This window comes from Solanum stenotomum, chromosome 11, assembly GCF_019186545.1.
Source record: "Solanum stenotomum isolate F172 chromosome 11, ASM1918654v1, whole genome shotgun sequence".
Lineage (NCBI taxonomy): Eukaryota > Viridiplantae > Streptophyta > Magnoliopsida > Solanales > Solanaceae > Solanum > Solanum stenotomum.
In genome coordinates this window covers 16399884-16414220 of record NC_064292.1, presented here as the reverse complement: position 1 = coordinate 16414220, position 14337 = coordinate 16399884, and the positions used below count along the sequence as shown (strand labels likewise).

The 14337-nt window shown below is 32.0% G+C and overlaps 1 pseudogene; it reads right to left on the bottom strand.

Moving 5' to 3' along the window:
- Positions 1-958: 958 nt before the first annotated feature.
- LOC125845308 (dolichol-phosphate mannose synthase subunit 2-like) lies at positions 959-1203 on the bottom strand (annotated as a pseudogene).
- Between the last annotated feature and the right edge of the window lie 13134 nt (positions 1204-14337).

Genomic DNA, 14337 nt, shown 5'->3' with positions numbered 1-14337 from the left:
TTATTTAAATTATTATTAAATAAGTCATATACAATATGCGTTAATATGAAGAAATTAGTATAAAAAGGGGCAAATGTGTCAAATTATAATAATTTATATTTATTTTAAATAGATTTAAAGAATGATTATCAAAAAATTAAAATAAAGAAAATAGACGCAATATTTTAAACTACATGAGATGTGAGTATTATAGAGCGAAACCTAAATGGAGGTCTCTAAAAGTATCCCTATATTACTTTACACTATTATAAAATAATAATAATATGTATATCTGTTCTATCACCTTTTATATTTTCTAGATTCATCTAAATAATAAAAACGTCTAGAAAATTCTTATAAGAGTTCTACAAAATATGTGTAGTATCATGTACTAACTTTTACTATTAACTCAAATTTTAAAAAGAATACTAAAAATAAACTATTATCAAAGATAAATCGAAATAATAAGAGGCACAAATTGTACTAGTTGTATGAGGAATTATTTTATCGGCAAAGGGTCAAATATATCCTTGTACTAAATGTAATAGTTTAAATATACCCCTAGTTATACTTTCGGGCTAAATATATCCCTCTCGCTATACTTTCAGGTTAAATATACCCCTTCTGTTATACTTTCGAACTAAATATACCCTTTTGAGAACACGTGGACGAGTAATGACTGAGATTAAATGAACTTTTGAATTTAAAAATAAATTAAATTCAGATATAACCCACCCCGCCCTAATAACTTAATCCGACCTAATATGTAACATTGACAAGCTTGCTGTAACACCAAGTGTTCTTTGAAAATTTTATTAAAAAATTCAGCTAGGAAACTCATAGGAACTCAAGAATATAGAAAAATCTATATGCTCTATGACATGAGCTATTCAAAACGGGAAGCGCTAAAAAGATATCAAGAAAAATTATCAATTATCATGAATTCGATAGAGCAAAAAATGGACTTGCCACAACCTTATCATGCCTTCTTCTTCTTGGACTTGAGCATGACATATCCAATACAGATGCACAAGAAGTAGATGAGTGCCACTGCAGCATATACATGAATGAGAATTGAGTATTCTTGAGGTAGAAAATATTTATGCACAAAATGATCGATGTCAACAAGAGGCAGAATGTGACCCAGACCAAGAAGGTATAATATGTGAAAATGGACAAACTAGTCAATGTTAAAATCAGCCCAACTCAATCAACTAACTCCATCGAAACTCCTCTACTTGTGCCGCCTTAAAAGTGCGGATCTTGGTGTTGAAGTTATCTCTTTCAATCTTAATTGCGTTCAACGTCATGTTCAAAGTATCAACTTTATTTAATCGTAGCCGCATTCAATTGATGAATCATACCTTTGAGAAAAAATCTTTGCGATGCAGAGGCTCCAAGTTGCAGACGTTGCTGGAGTGCAAGAACTCAATCACCCATTGAGTTTTCTTGTTTGAAAGACAAATTGGGTGGGTTAAGTTACATATTAGGTCGGGTTAAGTTATTGGGACGGGGTGGGTTATATCCGAATTTGATTTATTTTAAATTGAATAGTCCATTTAATCTCAGCCGTTCACGTATCCTCTGTTAGTCATAAGGGTATATTTATCCCGAAAGTATAATGAAAGAGGTATATTTTGCCTGAAAGTATAACTAGGGGTACATTTAAACTATTTCTGTATTTCATATAGTACAAGGGTATATTTGGCCCTTTGCCGCTATTTTATTGTTATTATATTTGAACTCGTGGGACCTACCCTTTGTTTTTCTTCTTTGCCTCCTATTTTTCTTTCTTGTTTTTATCTTTCCTCTTTTTTCTCATTTTCTGTTTTTTTTTTCTTAAATTAATTTTGAAACCAATTTAATTACTCTCTCATTTTGCAAATATGAAAATATTTTTTTTTACTTTTTTGTTTTAATTGATTTTTTTTAAATATATATATTTTATCATTAAATAAAAAAGGCATGAGCATACAAAAGTTCAAATTAATTCTTTAAGTGGTCACTTATGTCATAAAAATTGATCACTAAAATTATTTATATTTCTTTTCTCTCATTTTTCATTTATAGCACACTTTAAAAAATTCCACCTTCATATTTCGTATCATTTTAATTTCTACTTTTAGAATTTATCTAAAAATTATTTTTTACTTTATTTGAAAATTGATCATGAAAATTTAAAATACAACTTTTCAATTTGAAGGTATATTTCAAATTTGAAAAACATGTTAGTATAATCTGTTTTTAAACTCATTTTTCACTTTCGATATTATATTTAGTACATTTAAACATGAATATTATTTCAAATATTTTTTTATAAAAATAAAACATAATTTTATTTTCAACTTTTGCCCCATATATTTCAAATACAGTAAAAAAATATATTTAAATTCTATGGTCAAATGCCAAGTAATTTTTAATGTTTAATTTAATAACAAGTGTTTCACTATTCTTATACAACTTTTATATATAAAGTTAGTTGTATTGTATTGGAGATTCATTTTACTAAATTAGTCTTATTAATTACATCTAAAAAATTATGTTAATTATTAATGGATTAATTACAGAAATCCCACATTTTAGTTTACTTATTACCATTATCCCTTATAAGTTTTACAAATTTTCAAAATCCCTCATTTTCACGCATCAGATTAGTGTATCTCACGCATCAGATTAGTGTATCTCACGCATCAGATTAGTGTATCTCGCGCATCAGATTAATGTATCAGCACATTAGATTAGTGTATCTCACACATCAGATTAGTGTATTGTGTTTAAAATGTACATCAGATTAATGTATCATGTATAAAATGTAATGTATCTTACTTAACGATTAATATATCTCGCGCATCAGATTAATGTATCAACGATTTCTGTAATTATAAACTTTTAAGGGATAGATTGTAATTTTGCCTTAAAAGTATGTGATATGTAGTTATGATAAGAATATTATTTTAAATAAAAGTATTTTTTGGCAAAACAAATAAATAAAAAAATATTTTCATCTATATTGAAAAAATTTGGGGGAGTAACTGAATAGATTTAAGAAAAACATAAAATTAGAAAAAGGAAGGGAAAGATTAGAGAAGAGCAGGAATGAGAAATTAAAAGCAAAGAAGAAAAACCAAAAACTGGGTCCACGGATTAGAATTCCTCATACAACTAGTACTAGTTATACCTCATACATAGTAAAAAAAATTCACTCCTTTACTTAATATATAGCACATGACAAGACAGGGTGAGACAAATAAGCTTTTAAAAATTGTTTAGTGGTAAAGTATAATAATCATAGGATAAAATATAGAATTATTTTAGCTCACACTTAATTGGAGGTATCAATAGTTCTTAGATTATTTATCTCACTATTTTTTATTTATCATAATGATAAGATAAATTATTTAATCAATAGCTTATCCCAAATTAATTATCCCGAATTAACTTGTTGTCAACCAAACAACCCCTAAAAGATATTTCCTATCCCACTTTATATGATTTACTTTTTTTTTTAATCAGTCTTAAAGAGAATGACACATTTTTATATTTAGTAATAATTCAACTTTAAAAAATACCTATTGTACTTTAATGAAATTATTTCTAACAAAACAAATATCTATGACTTATTTTAGATTACAAGTTTTAAAAGTATGTTTTTTTTTCTTAAGCTCCGTACCAAGTTTTCATTAATTACCACTCGCAACTTAAGTTTAACTATAATTATGTGCGTCTCTATCATCTCTTCCTCTCTCTTCTCTTATACATGTACAAATACAACTTATGCATATACAGATGCAAATTGATATGATTGTATACAATTTATTCATTGATACGGATTGTATTTCGTTAATACTATTGTATTCATCGATACATATACATAGTTACACACTAATTATATGTATACAATTATGCAGATATATAACTACAATCATTGATATATATGTATATTAGTTATATATATACAATTAATAAACATATATACAAATATAATTCACTTTTCTTCACTCTCTGTCCTCTCTTTTCTCTTTTCCAATCTCACTCACCTCTCTCCTCCTCTAACATATAACTACGAATCATAATTAACAAATTATAATGATTGAACCTAATTGAATTTATTTTAATCACTATTTGCAAAATTGATAGGAAAAAATAGGATAAGGTAAACGAGTCCAAATGTATACAAGGTTAAAATTTGTCCCGTTTTGCCCCACCACAAGTCCACAATTGTACAAGGTTAAAATTTGTCCCGTTTTGCCCCACCACAAGTCCACAATTGTCATTCCTATGAGCAGCCATATTATTTGACGGTTGACCGTTCCGTTCCGTTAGTGAAGACCGTTGGTACGTTTCGTAAATTATTTCTAAATCAGGCCTTGTTTCTTAATCTCATCTCCTTCATTATAAATATCAAAAAATGAAAAAGCAACAGCCAGGCTGGGCCAAACATAATAATACACCCTCCACTCACTCTCCTACTCTCACCCTCAATGCGTGTACTCCACTTTCCTTCTCTAATTTTTCTTTACTTATTTCCATTTTACTTTTATCTCATTTCTATTCATTCTTCAAATATCATATTCCTATTTCTTTTTCCACTACTCTTAAAAAACTAGATGGTTTAAAGTCCGTGAAACGGGGCTAATATAATTTCATATATTTTATTAGAAAAATTACATAAATTCACAATCTAAGATATCATAATTCACTATCAGATATATACATATTCCCTTTCGTAAACATTCATCCCCTTTCGAATATATACTTATCCTCTCTCAGATACATCTCTCCGATGAAGTGGTATATCATTTGCAATGTATCGAAAAATCAAGGTATGTATTCGAGAGCAATGAAAAATTCAAGATTTTTGTACTTGAGGAAACTTCTGGAATAGGATGTAATTAGCCTCCAAATATATGAGATTTTTGTACTTTATACTATTTTTTTTCCAGTAAACAACTTCAAGAGATTTATGTTTTAAATGTTCATACGACATAAATGCGTCGTTTACAATTCAAATTGAGAAAGTTGAATTCCAAAAAATTATATGCAGCAAGGAAATAGAGAATTGCGTTAGATTATGAGTAAAAATATTTTGTGTTCGAGAAATATATAAAATGTTGATATCTTTGAAAAAGTTCATCGATCTTTCATATATTTTTGCAAGTGGAATCTATTTTCCACAATGTTATTATCTTCTTGTTATAATATTTGCACCATAAGCTTTGCATCTGATAAAATAAATTATTGATCAACTAATTCATAAAGATCAATCCACATCCTTTCAAATCTCTATTGCTTCAACTTAAGTATAATGTGTTTCGTAGTTTGCTTTGTCGATGAATTTTATGATATATTTCATTATTATCTTCGATAAATAGAAATACTTCTATATATTTTTATTTTAATATTGAAAGTATTTATTAAAAAATTGATTTCTAACTCCACAAAACTAAAAAACAACTCATGAAAGCAACTTTATTTCTATATACAATAACAATTATCGTAATGTTATATTCTAAATTTGAAAGTATTTATTAAAAAGTTAATTTCTAATTTCACAACAATAAAAATAATCATGAAAGCAACTTTATTTCTATATACAATAACAATTTTCGTAATGTTATATTCTGAAACATTAATAATTTTTTTTGATACTGCACTCAAAATATCATGTCGTAAAGAAAACTCTGAGTCTTACCCTCACAAAATAACCAATACACTTGTTTTTCTTTTTCAGGTTGTTTTTCCCTATATTTCTCAACAAAGTCCTTTTCTATTGACATTTTCTTTTGTTGTTGTTCTTTATTTTTTAACTACTCATTTTTCTTTAGTTTGTATTTTAATATTCTTTAGAATTTGAATATTAAACTTTTTCCTTGTCAAATTTTCTCTGTTAAATAGTTTATCATATTTGATATTAAGAAAATATCCTATATAGAAATAAAAAAATTATAATTTTTTAATCTGTCGATGAATACATTATCAAATTATTAATTTCTTGATTGTCAAACATTGTTCATTCTTTTAGTCACGAAATTTGATATTTTCTTACAATTAATTAAAAAATATTGATACATCATTTTAAAGACTATTTTAATAATCAATATACAAATTTAGTGATCATATTATGTAACATAATATTAAAAATATGTTTATGCAATAATTCTTTAAAATATTTTTAGGAACAAAATAGTAACTATTCAAACAGATTTTATTTTAAATTAGTTCAAAATTTTCTTTCTAAAACATGTCAAAACATGCTTAGCATTTATTATTGTTTGTAAGAAGTAAACCAATAGAAACTCTTCATTTTAACACAATTACAAAATTCTAATGGGCTTATAACAAAAGTAAAGACATGTGTGGATTCTTCTAGATTTTCATTTTGACCATTAATTATAATATTATTTTGCACTTAAATAATGTTAAAATTACTAAAATGTCATTGATCGTCCTTCACATGACTCTTCTATATAATAGAAATTATTTATAAAATATTATTTTATTAATTCACTCTTTAAGAATTGTTTTTAAAATTCCTACAATCTCACTTTAAAAAAAAATTGACTGTAGAGGTAAAATTAATTCTATTTTAATTTTATAGCTGAATATATAATTTGAGAATCATTTATAGTAGTAATATGGATAACTAATTTAAATTAACGGAGTCCACTACGACAACATTTTAGAAGAAAGGAAGAACATTGCTTTTCAAAATCATATACTCTCTTTTTGAGAGAAAATTTTATCGATGGTCATTCAGCTTTTTATTTATCACCTAATTTTTTTATTACATAAACACCATTCAATTTTAAGAGTTATAACGTATAAATTGCTTTTCTATTTTATATCACGTATTAAAGTCATCTAACTTTTAAAATTTATTATTTGTTTTATTTTATCACATAAAAGCCATCAATTTAGCATGAGTTAACTAAACAATAAATAACACCTAAATCTTTATATGATGTACTTAGAATATGAATAACACTCCAAAATAATAGTTAACTTAATAAAACATATTAAATGTAATAATTAATTTCAGATACCTTCCTCCAATAGATTTATGAAAATCTTGTGTACCGCCTTATTTTGATTTCTTTCTAGCAATTTGCAGTCATTATCAATCAAATTAAGTTCATAGATTTTGTATTTGTCATTGAATTCTTTGAGTCTCTAAGAATAAATTTTATGTTAATTACAAAAAGTGTTTATGACATTCACTAAACAATTGAGTATATTAATAAAGCAAAATTATTCTATTGTATTATTTACATTAATGATAATGAATTAAAATCAGTACAAAGAAATTAAAAAAAAAGATAGTAAATTAATATTATAAACCACAATGATGATTAGTATATGAAACAAAATATTAGTGAGCCAATTTTTTGAAATTTTCTCAAATGTAATTAATTTATTTTGAAGTGTTGTGTCCTGTCATTTTTTGGTGTACAATACAAAAATTCAAGTGAAATTTATTTTTTATTTAATTTTCGAAAAATTTGATGACTCTATCTGGCAATTTTTTAAAAAAGAATAATAACTTTTGTATAGCAAACTTTAAAATTAGATGATTATTATGTGGTATTAAAGAAAAAAAAAAAGGTGTTTTCCGGTATGATAACTCTCAAAATTGACTAACTTATATGTATCAACTAGAAATATGTGTCCGTGCTAGTACGGAGTCAATATCTATTATTAGTTTTATTTTAATTTATGTGATATAGATAGAATTTAGAAAGTTGATTAAATTTTAATATAATTTTTTAGATATTTTAAATTGTTAATTACTTTTTGTTTGCGCAAATTTAATGTGAAGAGGTCCATTAAGATATCCACAATTAAAGTATTTTTCGTCTCGATCACTAATATTTTTTACTCAAAGTGGTACAAGATATAAAAAAATATTACTGACATTCAAAATAATAAAGCTATAACTAAAGAATATAAATTCAAAATTAAAAGTCATAGCTAAAACGGATCTAATAATTTCAAAACAACTACACACTAATTAAATTAAAGTAGAAAAAGGAATAAATTTTTTAACTTTATTTTTCGAAACACGTTGAAACAGGCACGTCGATGGAAACGTGCCTACTTCAGAAGTCTTGTCACGACCCGGGAGTACCCCCTAGACATAACACGACGTACTCGACCCCGAAGGGTCTCATACAAACCCATAGCATAATCATAGTCATAAGATCATAGGAAAATGGTGCGGAATTTAAAACTTTTCTTTACAATCGAAGTCTTTTATAAAAGTGATAGAGTCTATACACTATGTCTCAAATCATCTAAGTACTTGGAACAAAACTCTTGAATACAACCTTGGGGACATAGCCATTACAACCAAAGTCTAAAACATAAAAGAAAGACAATAAAGGACATGTGGTTGAGCCCTCGAATACAATGAGGACTCACCAATCTTCTTCTTCTTGATCTCCTATGAACCTAGCCACGAGGATGGAATCCAATATCTCCAAAGCCCACACTTATAGAAAATGTAGAAAGATGGGGTTAGCACAAAAAATACTAAGTATGAAAGTCATGCACAAAATCATTAAAACATGCATAAAAGGAGACATTTCATTTGAAATCATGCTATATGCCGTTTTTGAACATCATCTTTGAAATAGTTGGAGAATACAAACCCATAAGACAACTCATACACATTTCATTATAACATGAGAGATATCATTATAGTAACAAGCATAGTCTCCAACATCAATTCAATACAAATTCCAATCTTCACAATACATAGCCTCCAATCATATAATAATACAAAGTCAAATACCAAGATCATCTCATTATGAAGTAATCATCACATAAGCAACCTCTAAGAAAAACTTGTGCAATGTATGGTTGGCCTACTAAGTACTCCTTTGAAGCTACCTTAGGTATGCACTTCATTCTTAGACCCCATTATAAACAATAACCACAAATAAGGAAATAGTCATGTACATTACTTGAATTATAAGGAAAGTCATTCATAACAACTATCTATTCAACACACATGCATACATACAAATCTCATCATAACACGAAGGAACCATCCCATGACATCCTACTACGTCTACTTGTGCAATGTAAAAGTGAAGTCCCATACCCCCACTCCTACTAAGTAAAACTCATTAAGAAGTCATAGTATAGTTCATGTCTCATTCATTATCTTTCTTATATAGGGAAAATAACATTAACCGACATAGACCATGTGAGCTACATGGAATCCCCATCGACGCCAACACACTGCCAGGGGGAGCAGCATGGAAAGCGAGGCTCCACACCCTTCTCCGTGGGCTTTAGGAATTGAAACCGGACCAAGCTCTCACACAAGCCTGCTACCAAGCAGGAGCAAAAAAAGGAATATGTTGAATTGGGACNAAGTACTAAGTATGAAAGTCATGCACAAAATCATTAAAACATGCATAAAAGGAGACATTTCATTTGAAATCATGCTATATGCCGTTTTTGAACATCATCTTTGAAATAGTTGGAGAATACAAACCCATAAGACAACTCATACACATTTCATTATAACATGAGAGATATCATTATAGTAACAAGCATAGTCTCCAACATCAACACAATACAAATCCCAATCTTCACAATACATAACCTCCAATCATAAAATAATACAAAGTCAAATACCAAGATCATCTCATTATGAAGTAATCATCACATAAGCAACCTCTAAGAAAAACTTGTGCAATGTATGGTTGGCATCCCATAATACCAACCCTACTAAGTACTCCTTTGAAGCTATCTTAGGTATGCACTTCATTCTTAGATCCCATTATAAACAATAATCACAAATAAGGAAATAGTCATATACATTACTTGAATTATAAGGTAAGTCATTCATAACAACTATCTATTCAACACACATGCATACATTCAAATCTCACCATAACACAAAGGAACCATCCCATGACATCCTACTACGTCTACTTGTGCAATGTAAAAGTGAAGTCCCATACCCCCACTCCTACTAAGTAAAACTCATTAAGAAGTCATAGTATAGTTCATGTCTCATTCATTATCTTTCTTATATAGGGAAAATAACATTAACCGACATAGACCATGTGAGCTACATGGAATCCGCATCGACGCCAACACACTGGCAGGGGGAGCAGCATGGCAAGCGAGGCTCCACACCCTTCTCCGTGGGCTTTAGGAATCGAAACCAGACCAAGCTCGCACACAAGCCTGCTACCAAGTAGGAGCAAAAAAAGGAATATGTTGAATTGGGACAAGAAAACCGATAGCTATGACTAATTAGAACTAAATTTTATTTTTCTATTAATTCTCAAAACCACTCCCTTGGGACTCGACCCCAACCTTTGGTTGGGTTACTTTACTATTGTACGATCGTAAACACTCGAATTGAAAGTTATGTCTTGATTAGCAAACATCAGGTGTATGCATGACTATGATATTATGAGCATGGTTATGAATACATTGTGAATAAAGTGTCTATTATGATAATGTTGTTGTTGTGTCATTGGAAGGACAATCACACACACACACTCATGCATGAACATGACTATGGTGTGACTAAGGTATTGATGAGTTGTTGGATCATGGTATTTCCTTACCTAATGTGCTACTCTTATATGTTTGGGAGAGTTGGTCCATATCCCTTGAAGAGCATTTTATGAAGGTTTGTGCATGTTGACAAGATTGTGTGTGAACCTATGAAGGTTTCAGTGCAGTGGGGGTTCAAGGGGTGTAGACAAAGGGCGAACAAGAAGACTTTCGGCGATTTGTCGAGTGCTCTTGCGTCACCCCCTTTAGATTTAGTATGTTTATATTCGATAATGTCTATAGCTATGACTAATTAGAACAAAATTTTATTTTTCTATTAATTCTCAAAATCACTCCTTTGAGACTCAACCCCAACCCTAGGTTGAGTTACTTTACTATTGTAAGATCGTAGACACTCGAATTGGAAGTTATGTCTTGATTACGCAAACATCAAAATGGCGCCGCTGTCGGGGAGTGGTGTTAACTGAGAACTTGTAGTTAAGTAAAAAAAAAAATTTCTTCTTAGTTGTAGTTCTACTTACTTAATTTTTAGTTCTGTTTCGTTGGTTTGTGTAAATATTTCAGGAAGCATGAGTGTTAATGGCAGCCAGGTGGGCCACAAAAATGACATCAAAAATCTCAACGATGTCCAAGAGCCCAACATTAATGACCCCCATCTCATGGGAGGTATTGGGGGCATCCGTTTACCTCCAGCCGAAGGAAATTGAGTGTTCCATATAATGAGCACTATGTTGCAACTGTTGCAACTAAAAGGACTTTTCAGTGGATTGGCGCATAAAGATCCTCACGAGCATCTTCGAAACTTTGTAGATGTGTGCGGACCATTCTCTTTCAAAAACATCTCTCAGGAGTCGGTCCGGTTAAGATTATTCCCTTTCTCATTGATGGGAGAAGCGTGCAAATGGCTGGCGGAGTTGCCACGAAAATCCATCACTTCTTGGGAGGAGTTAGTCACCGCATTTAATGTGCGATTTTTCCCTCACTTGAAGATGATGACTCTTCGGGACAGTATCCAAAGCTTTAAGCGTCTAGAAAGAGAGCCTTTGCACGAAACTTGGATGCGGTTCAAAAAGTTGGTGCTTCAATGCCCAACCCATGGTTTGTCGGATAACGTGCTGTTACAGTACTTGGATGCTTGATGCAGCAACCGTATGCAATATCAGCCCAACTTCTAGATGGCATGACAACCATCAATAGAGCGTGGTACACCCGCGAGGACCAGGTCTCCCCTCTCACATTCAAGCTATCCAAGGAGCAGATGGAAAAGGATCACGAGAGAGACCAAAACATGGCCAAGATCATGACACAACTTGATATTTTATTCAAAAATGTCATGGGGGCTAGTGCCTGTAGTGTCAATGTCGTTGGGGTCGGGTGTGTAAATCCTGAGGAGACGAAGTTTGAAGCCTTGTATAATGAGGAGGTAGTTTTCTAGCCAACCAAGGCGGTGGTTATCGTTCAAACTACCCGAGGCAGGGTGGTAACCAGGGTTGGGCTAGAGAATATGGGTGGAAGGATCGCGACAGAGAATGGAGGGACTGAAATCCTAACTGGAAAGATGGGAAGAAGGACAGGTATGTGCCTCCCCATGAACACCAAAAGTCGAAGGATTCGGAAGGTGGTTGGTCTGAGGATATGTTTTCTTATATCCTCAACAAAGTTGAGGGGTCGGACAAGATCTTGAAAGAAATGAAGGAAGATGTGTCGACCCTGAGCCAGACCTTCACCTCTCATTCAGTATCAATCAAGCAGCTAGATACCAAAATGGGTTAGATGTCGTCTCACCTAAATCTGAGACAAAAAGGGAGTTTACCTCTAATACTATGGACAACCCCAAAAATGAGGTTTTAAGGTGGACCTGCATCGTGTCATGACGTTAACTAAGGCAATGTTTGGGAGGTAACCCAAAACCCTTTATTGCTTTATCTTGCTTTGATAAAATAATGGTGTGTTGATTGTGGAGATGGAAGTGTGGAGAGTGAACGAAGAGTGCAGATTGGCGAGCAACAGGTCCAATCAGCGAATCGACGAACAGTTCGGCGACCCCGAACTAGACCGCTGTTAGACTCAAGACCAACTTGCATTGGAGTTTGTAAAACTCGGCGAGCACAGGAAATTATTAGCGAATCGCCGACCATGTCGGCGATCCTGACAGAGACCGCCATTTGGACTCCCGAAATAACTGGAAATTCTGTAAAATTTGGTTTGGCAAGTTGCTACTTGGCGAAACACCGAGTGGTTTGGCGATCTTGACTAATGTTGCCAAATGGGCAAAAACTGGACGATTTTCAGGTCAAAGGTTTAAAAGTATCAAATTCATTCCCTTTCCCTCACCTTCTCATCTTTCCAAACTCATACCCGCACTCTAGTTTTTACATTTCTTGCATTTTTGGTTGGCGGGCAATCCCTTGCTCGCCGAAAGGATTGGCAAGTCTGTCTGCAGTTGATTATCCTTGTTTTGTTTGTCGAATATTTTCTAAATTTGCCTCGAAGTTTTGCAAACATGGCTAGACCTAAAGTTGTAAGGAGAATCATGCCACCCCGACAGATAAAAGTAAAAAAATTCAGGAAAGATACAAATGAAGCGAATCTTCCCAAGACGGGAAGTGAGGGCAAAAAGCCTAGTTCCAGCAAGAGATATGTCCCCCGAGATCCCATTGTCCCTACGTGGACTCGTGGATTCTACACAACTATACATTCCTTTTTGGCGGCTCATGACTTGGACAATTTTAGCAAGTCAATTGCCGCTGAACTTTCTGAAGTAGCTTCGGGGATTATTATCCAAGTCCAGGCTGCACATGGGGCACTGATGCCAAGACAGACGGAGCGACCACTTAGACATGATCCCCTATTTACCTCGCTCTCTGTCTTTCTTTAATTTACATTCTGGATATTTTATTATTTACATTTTAGGACAAATTATTTTTAATTGTGGTGGGGTGTGGCCCACCTTTGTGTGCTATTCGTGAATTGTGTTTTGTTTATGTATTTGCGTTGTAAGCTATAATTGTGTTAATACTGCTTTCGTGGAAGGTTTGAGCTTGTGGCTTATTTTGCTTTAAATTGCAAATGAATTTGCAAATGATTTTGACCCTTTCGAAAAAAAATTTGCCAGCTCTTGTATGTGTTGAATGTGGCTGTTCTTTCGCAAATTTGAGTATCGGTTTTGATCAATACTGATGACTTAAATAGTGCTCATAATCGAACAAACATGAATGTGCGGCTACGATGAGGCCAAATGAAGTTGCATAGACAATATGTGGACTCTTTGCATCTCGTTGTGACTAGCTAATTATTAAATCGAGTCTCTTGTGATGATCGTCGCACACTAGCGGAGTGTGAAGTCTTGTGTGATGAGCTTACTGTGAACCTTGCATGATAACACCTAGAATTTTCCCCGTTGGTCCGGTCGACTAAGTAAGGCTATCTCTTGATATGATCTTAGGCAACTTCGAAGAGTGTGAGCCAATTTGACATATACCTCTTTTGTGGCCTACCTTGTGAGTGTGTGAACCTCTCTTGAACACCCCTTGAACCTTACCTTTCTTTGGAATAAACTTGATGACAACATGACCTTTCTTGACCCATTACCCTTAATCCTCGTAAATTGTGATTGATTGAATAGCCAACTTAGGCCAAAAGCCTAAGTTGGGGGTGTAGTGAAAAGAAAAGGGAAAGTCAAAAAGTGCAAAAAAAGTCTCCTTTAACTCATGGTGTTGAGAAAAATGGAACCCCTCCATACAAAAAAAAGAAAAAGAAAAAGAATGAAAAAGAAAAGTTGTGGAATAAAGTTGAAAAATACCAAAAAAAAAAAAA